The sequence below is a fragment of the Coenobita brevimanus genome, chromosome 3 (assembly GCF_032717465.1).
Source record: "Coenobita brevimanus isolate Jiangsu-jjx chromosome 3, ASM3271746v2, whole genome shotgun sequence".
NCBI classification, from domain to species: domain Eukaryota; kingdom Metazoa; phylum Arthropoda; class Malacostraca; order Decapoda; family Coenobitidae; genus Coenobita; species Coenobita brevimanus.
This window is the reverse complement of record NC_136956.1, coordinates 4059744-4068263: the sequence shown is the minus strand read 5'-3', so window position 1 is coordinate 4068263 and position 8520 is coordinate 4059744.

Below are 8520 nucleotides of genomic sequence, written 5' to 3'. Positions count from 1 at the left end.
AACAATAAATATCATGTACAGACGTCGCAATAAGTTCGTTTCCTTTTCTGTGGACTAAGGCGTTTGTAACACTGCTCGATGGAGAGCTATCCCCTCCTCCTCCCTTCCTCATAGTCCCACGCTCCCACCCAACCCGCCCAATTTTCTCTCCGACCCCATAACCCCACCCGGTACCTTCCATGCTCTCGCTCACAGCCAGCTAGGGGTTTCTGTACTTCAAGCACCTCTAATTACGTGTAGTCGGAACAACTAATAAAGAAATAGCACAGTATATACATAAACCAAGTTAGGAAAAATTTACTGCACTGAGAGAGAGAGAGAGAGAGAGAGAGAGAGAGAGAGAGAGAGAGAGAGAGAGAGAGACAGACAGACAGACAGACAGACAGAGACAGAGACAGAGACAGGGGGCGACAGGCGGAGAGGGAGAGTGAGTGGAATAATGAGGAATGAGAGTGCAGTTACGGAGAAAATAAAAAGGGGAGAGGCAAGGAGAGAACAACGTGAGTTAAGAAACAGAGTGAGAAGAAGAGACAGTGAAAGGTGAAATGAGATACATGCAGTGTGTAAGGGAAAGAGAAAAGGGTGATGTGAATCGGAAGGCTGGGAGACAGGCAGCAGAGACAAAAGGGGAGACAGCTGAGAGATAATTGGAATGGAGCAAACATAGAAATAGGGATAACAAAAGGAGAAAGTGGGAAAGCGAGTTACGGAACGGAACACTGAGAACGATATGAGAAAAATTAGAAAAGGAGACAAGGTAACAGGGAGGAGGAAGAAAGTGCGTTATTATGGCAAGGACGCAGGGAAAGAACTAAGCAGGATAAGATGAAAGCATTGAGGCTGAGTAGAACGAATGACATTCAAGTGAAAAGGGAGGGAGAGAAATAGAGAAATTAGAGAAATTTGCGGAGAGAAAGTAGAGATTACGGGTGGGAAGAAAACAGGTTAATTATTAGGGCAAGAAAGGGGAGGGGGATGTTAAGAAGGGAAGACAAGGGGAGGGAGAGGGAGGGAGGAAGGGAGGGAAAGACAGTGGGAAGAGCGGAATGAAAGAAGAGATTTCGGGTGACAGGGAGAGACGGAGGGAGGAGAGAGAAAAAAGAGCATGCAGTTATTAATGGGGAAACAATGCAGTGAAGGAAATGGGTTTAGTACAAGTAAAGAAATACGGAGAGAGTAATGGAGAAAAAAAGGTAACATGTGACATGAAAAAAGTAAGACAAAGTTGTGACACAGGGAGGAAGAAAGAAGAGTGAGGTAAAGAGAGAGTGACAGAGGGAGAGACAGACGAAGGAAAGGAGAGAGGGAGGAAGGTAGGGACTGAGCAGAGAGCTATAAAGAAAGAGGAAGGAAGGAAAAGGAAACTGGGGATGAGAGAGGATCCAGAGAGAGAGATGAGGGGGGGAGGAGGAGGGGGCAATACACAGCCAGGCACAGACAGATAGGTCGACAAATATTCAGAAAGTGTGTGTGTGTGTGTGTGTGTGTGTGTGTGTGTGTGTGTGTGTGTGCTTCCGTCCCTGTGTCACTTCTATAACATTGCTCCATTTTTTCACCTGCGTGTTTTCCTCTTCTCTGCTTCAGTTTCTCTTCTCACTTTTCTTATGAGTATTTCTCCTGATTGTTCTTACCATTCCAAGTCTCTCTCTCTCTCTCTCTCTCTCTCTCTCTCTCTCTGGGAATAAAGAGATTGTTCTCACAGTCTATATCTCCTTAATACGGCCACTTCCTGAGTTGCTGTGGAATTTTGGTCGCTTGAAAAAGACATACGTCGATTTAAAAAGAGTTCAGGAGACTAAGGTATCAGGTTCGCCTGAGGGTTGTGGGACTTTTTTAGTAGAAACTCGTGGACTACGAGGTCAGCTCATTAAAGTGTTTAAAATCTGAATGGGTTTCACAATCATTACATACAAAGTTGCTTACTCTTAACACGGACTCGGCACACAACCATGGCTGGAAACCGTAAATGAGAAAATTTACCAGCAGAATTACGTGAAAACTTTTTCACGGGCAAGATCTGCTCCACATGGAACTGACTCAACATGGACGTTGTTTACAATAGAGAAGTTTAAGGGATTCATCGGCAGGATCTTACACTAGAACAAATGTGAACTGGATATGCATTCCCAGGCAAACAAGAAGTATCTCCACGGTATTGGCTGCATAGTCATTAAGATCCTAACTTTTCCTTGCAACTCCTCTCTCTCACTCTGTGTGTGTGTGTGTGCGTGTGTGTGTGTGTAAAAGAGGTGTCTACTACCGCAACATTTAATCACAACAGATTTATTCTCCGTGTGTGTGTGTGTGTGTGTGTGTGTGTAAAAGAGGTGTCTACTACTGCAACATTTAATAACAGCTGTCTCTCTCTCTCTCTCTCTCTCTCTCTCTCTCTCTCTCTCTCTCTCTCTCTCTCTCTCTCTCTCTCACAGTGTTGTAAACCTTTTCCTAACTTGGTTTATGATATATACTGTACTATTTCTTTATTAGTTGTTTGGACTACACGTAATGGGGTGCTTCTGAAAAGCCTAGTATTCCGGTAGATGTCACTACCATTGGGACAAACACATTCCCCGCGTTGTTTAAAAAGCATATATTTCTTTGTTAAATATCTACACTTGTGTGAAACCGTGAATCATAGTAATGTCATATACTGTAATATAAATAATACAAACAGAACACGTATATATATAGTAGCGTGAATTGTTTATATTTGTCATAAACGGAAATTAAAATATTATTGATGGAATATGATGGTCCTACATTATTTAATATCTGCTACATTTAGTGCAAGTTAGGTTCTTAATACATAGTTTGTGCAGCTTGTAAATTATTTCTAGTAGGTATCTTGACTCAGTCTCTATGTGGGCAGAAATTTAATGCTGAGTAAATACTGGGACACAACATTTTGCTCACTCCCTTCACGCATGCGCACAAGACAGTCCAGTGTTTAAGTTTCCTCACGAGAGATTTGTTTTCAAAACAAACGCCCTAGGGCTAATACTAACAATAATACAATTTAGACTATGCTACTTATGGTCTGGTTAGGTTAGATAAAGTACGGTACTGTAATTGCTTTGGAGGGTCTGAGGGGGCAACACCACGGCCATCTCAAACCGTGGCAGCACGGGTCTTGTGGTGTGCATGGGTGAAGGGAGTGAGTAAAATGTTGAGTCCCAGTATTTACTCAACATTAAATTTCTGCCCACATATAGACTGAATGAGTCAAGACACCCACTAGGCGTAATTTACAGTCTGAACAAGCTATGTATTAAGAACCTAACTTGCACCAAATGTAGCAGAAGTTAAATAATTTAGGACCACTGAAATGGTGGTTGCCATCATATTCCATTAATAATATTTTAATTACAATTCGCACTACGTTATATATACGTGTTCTATTTGTATTATTTATATTACGGTATATGACATTACTATGATTCACTGTTTCACATAAGTGTAGATATTTAACAAAGAAAATTATACTTATTAAACAGCGAGGGGAATGTGTTTGTCTCAATGGTGGTGACATCTACCAGAATACTAGCTTTGAAAGCACAGAATTTGAGAGGTGCTTGAAGTACAGAAACCCCTAGCTGGCTGTGAGCGAGAGTATGGGGGGTACCTGGTGGGGTTATGGGGTAGGAGAGAAAAGTGGGGGGGTTGGGTGGGAGTGTGGGACTATGAGGAAGGGAGGAGGAGGGGGTAGCTCTTCATTGAGCAGTGTTACAAACACGGAAAAGGAAACGAACTTATTCCGACGTCTGTACATCAGAGAATCCAGATTTAATCAGTCACTGGTCAATTATGTGTGTTTAGATGAGATCAGTGTTTGATGCTAGGTTTCATGTGAGAATAGATAGTGGCAAGAGAGTTTAGTGGAGGCAATGTGAGGAGCTGTTTTAAAAGAAGAGGGAAATAAAGTAGGGTGAGAGCAGGCTACAAAGGTGTTAAATTTATTTGGCAGAAAGCTAGTGGAGGACAGACACACAAATAGACGGACAAAGGGTGAGTGAAATGCTGGAGAGAGCATTTTAATGAGTTATTCCATTTAGAAAACTAGTGTTAGCATAAGTGGTTAGGAAATGACTGGGAGAAGAAGAGAGGCAATAAAGGAGTATAGGATCAATAGGAGAGAATATATGTGATGCATTAAGGAGTGTCAGAATGGAGAAGTATCAGGGATTAATAGCGTGTGTGGTTAGATGCTGAATTATAGAGGAGAGAGAGTTACTTGTATCAGAGGTGAAACTAGTGTGCATCAATCGCTTGGGTACGTATCTTTTAGCAAAAGTGAAAGAAATAATATTGTCGGATAGTTATCATTAGACGGTACTTTCTCTCCTATATTGAAACCTTTAACTCAAATATTCACTACATCAGTAAGACGTGGCACTGTGTCACATGACTGGAAACTAGCGAATATAACTCGAACATTAAAACAAGAAAGGATACGTAACCTAGAAATTCCCGTCCAATTAGCTTAACTACAGTCGTATACAGAGTATTGGAGACCATAATTCGAGATAAAATAGTCAAGAGTTTAGCAGTAAATAATCTCGATAAAGTCTTAGACCCTAGATTCCAAATACGTGGTCATATCTTACCAATAAAGCAAAACGAAAAATTATGTTTTTTTTATGGAAATGAAGCCGTGGAGCGAGTAGTGAAGGTGAACTATCATCATTTGGGGGCGTCATCAAGTATCTCAGTCATATGATGAGAAGACGTGGGATTTTTGACAATGAAGTGCAAGAACTGTGCAGCAGAAATGGAAGAACTTAGGCAGGGATTAAAAACAAATGATCATGGAAGTGAGGAAGCTCCATGAGAATAATGCGATGTCTAAACTGACGTAAAGAAGTGAGGCTTGGATTTTCTTGGAAGGACAGAAGTCAAGAGGGAGACGAATGGAAATGTATTATCTATGAGGAGCGTGTGAGTTACCAACAGAGACAGACAAACAAATTTCGTAGTTTGGAAGTGGTGTGTTATTGCTGTGGAAGTGTTGGAAAGTACTACGAAAGGGAGCCTGTGATGGTCTCACTACCTGGAGCAAATAACGCATTAGATTGACTAAGAGAGAGTATGTGAGAGAAGTGGAGGAACATGGAAAGAGGAGGAGTAGGAAGACTGATAATAAAGGAGAAGGACTAAGGAAAGAGGAGTATGAATAACAGTGGTGTGGGATGGAGAGAGGACCGTCTGTTTTGAGAGGACAGGGTGACATGGCCGCCTGCTGTGGGACTAAGGTATTAGGCAATATGTTGCTAGAACAAGCGGAAATGAATATGGGCATTGCACAACCTTCTTAGAAGAGATGACATATGGACGAAGGCACAGAAAGGAGTAAAGAGTGACCAAGATGGAGATCACATTTTCAAGTTGGCTAGGAACAGATGAAACAGGCCAACAACCCCATTCCCCGCTTCCATCCAAAACTCTCGACTCATAACGGCAATCCTAGATACAACACTGACTGTGTTCGCCTTGCCGGTGTTACTGGCAGACTCTGGGGCCATACAGGTATTGTAAGTAGCACTGGAGACTTGGCAGCGTCACTTCCTTGGCGATGTATTTGACATATTACATCATTTACATCTTTTTGTCCTGTTCTCGCCATCTAATAGGTGCTTTATATATATATATATATATATATATATATATGTGTGTGTGTGTGTGTGTGTGTGTGTGTGTGTGTGTGTGTGTGTGTGTGTGTGTGTGTGTGTGTGCTTTATTATGTAGGGATGGCGCAGGTTCACAAGGAGCACCTTTGGTCTGGCGTGGAAACATGGGAATACAGCATAAAAAGGCTCACGAAGCCCAGCTTTAAGTACACAGACTAACTGCCACGCCTCCTCCCACCCACCAAATGCTTAAGAGCAAAGCTACTTGCAGTGCCTCGCTAACCTTTTTAGGATTTGCGAAAATGGGTTGGGAAAATATGGGTTTTGTTCTTTCGCTTTTTTTTTTTTTTTTACTTTCGTTCTTTCATTCTTATTTTCTTCATCAGCCATATCTATAAAACCAAATAACGTTCACGAGTGTGCTTCGACCCAAAACGCTTCGTAACAACTGGAGAGTATTCATTTCACACTCAGAGCAGCATTCGAGCTGCAGTACGCGAATACACTCTAAAAACTTTCCCTAGCAGTCAGTTCTCTTCCAAGAGTATGTAAACCTCAACGGATTCATATTGGCCAATTCCACGTAAACATTTTGCGTAAACTGTATCAGTCATCGCGGTAACGATTCCCATAGTCAAAAGTCGTTTTATTGTATAACTAATGAATGTATGGTAGCTAGCTTCCCTAAAAAGATTATAAACTAGAAAGAAAAAATTCTAAAATGACTATTAAGATATAGTGATGGACAAGGTGACGAAATAAAAGATAATTCACAGAAACAAGAGAGCGTTCTATTAGGATGGAAGAAAAATGGGACTTCTCCATCCATTATTACATTCCACACTGTACTCGCAAGATGACTGAAGCTGGTGGATGCAGTAAAGGGGCAGAACTATGAATCTCCTCCCATTCCAACCCCTTTCTTGTTTCTCTGATTTTTCAATATTTTCTTTCTGAACTTTTTCCACCCACACATCTTGACATTCGTCTTATAATGATTTTTTTTTTCTAGTATATAATGTATAACAGAATATCATGGCGTACTATGCACCATAAATCCCAACAAAGAAGTTGCATCGAGGTTTCTTAATGCACAGTGAATATGGACGGTAGAGGCGGGGTCATGATGAGTGGTGTCTGCAGGTCTGTTAGGCAATCTGGTCGAAAGGCTCGTAGATGTCGTTAATAGTCTCCACATGATTTTCTCTGGGGATGTATGGCTCGTAGATGCTGTTTACTTTGTCCACACGTGTCTTCGTGGCGTGGGAGTTGACTGCTTCAAGTTCCCAGGCACCTGAGAAAAAAGCAAGGCCAGGGTTATATTCTGGTCCAAATAAAAATTACACTTGACCACGACTCACTCTTCCACATCAGCCAATACTTCACAACTCAAACTCTTCTCTATAAATACACCCGTCTCGCGAAGCAAGAGCGGGGTAATGTTTGTGTGTGTGTGTGTGTGTGTGAGAGAGAGAGAGAGAGAGAGAGAGAGCTCTAGAGAGAGAGAGAGAGAGAGAGAGAATAAAACAATTGGAACAGATTTAATCAGTTTTTAATAATATGGTGGAAGAGTTGATGTTTAGCTAAGTAGTTGACCTATCGTTTTTGAGACAAGAGATGACACGTCAGTGTCAAATGCAAGGTTAATTTGTTTAGTTAATTTGTATATTTAACTTTTGTGGTTAACTGAACCAAGTAGACGAAGTCGATGGTCATTATTTTCGCACCAAATGTATCTGTGTGTGTCTGTCTGTGCCGATAACTCAAGTCTCAGAACGTATTGATTGTAGAAGGAAAATTAGTTTAGAGTCACAACTTGAGTTCACAGGTCACGCAACCAGAACTGGGAGTTATCCAGGATGGATACATAATAAAGTTTTCATCTAACAGTCTTATTACAGTCTACTTGGCTCACAGATGGCGGGTGGTCTTGTTTGTATAATTTTAATCCGATTCAGACCAATTTTGGTTTGTGGGTTCACGGTACGGCAAGGATGAAAAGTTTAGATTTTCAGAACAATCAGGCAAAGGCGAAGACCGCAGGGTAAGGGTATATGATCAGTATTAACCGCTTCGATCTGATTTCGGCCAAACTTGGTGAAAGGGTTGAGTGTTAGTCAAGGACGAAGGGATTCTATTTTCGAAGCACTCAGTGAATGGTCAAGGTCGCAGGGCAAGGGCAGCATAAACAGTTATGAACCAATTTAGCAAAATTTGGTAGTCAATTTTCAGAACACTTTGTCAATCGTCACGGTCTTAGGGCAAGGGTAAATGTCAGGGTTATACCGGCAAGATCAGCATAAACAGTCTCTATCCGAGTTCGATCATACTTGGTGGAAGGCTTGTGGGTAGGGTAAACACGAGGGCAATAGGTTTCAAGAACATTAATTATATAATAGGCAAGGTCACAGGACAAGATCAGATGTCACAGTCATATGGCGAGGTCAACTTAAGAGTTTAATCTGATTTATGAGCCATTAGGACAAGCGAAAGAACAAAGGATTCAGTTAAAAAAGGATTAGGTCTAAGTGACAGATCAGGGTCAACGTTCGACCTCTATGTGTCTATGTGTCTGTGTGTGAACCAAATAACTAGAGAAATTATGATGTGATGTAGACTAAAACTGATGGGAAGATTGAGAGTCAGACATGAGGTTGACCTATTATTTTGGGAACAACAGATCAAAGGTCAAGATCACATGACTCGATCATCTTAAACCCTTTTTTACGCAACTTACACCACAATTCGTAGAAGGGTTCAAGGTATGGCAACCATGAAAATGGTGAGTATTTAAGAGTACTCCCTCGTGTTCTTTTTTGGAATGGTGTTGGAGTTATAATGACGGCGTGTGGGTAGGAGTCGCTTAAAGTTTGGGAGAACATAATGGCAAATACGA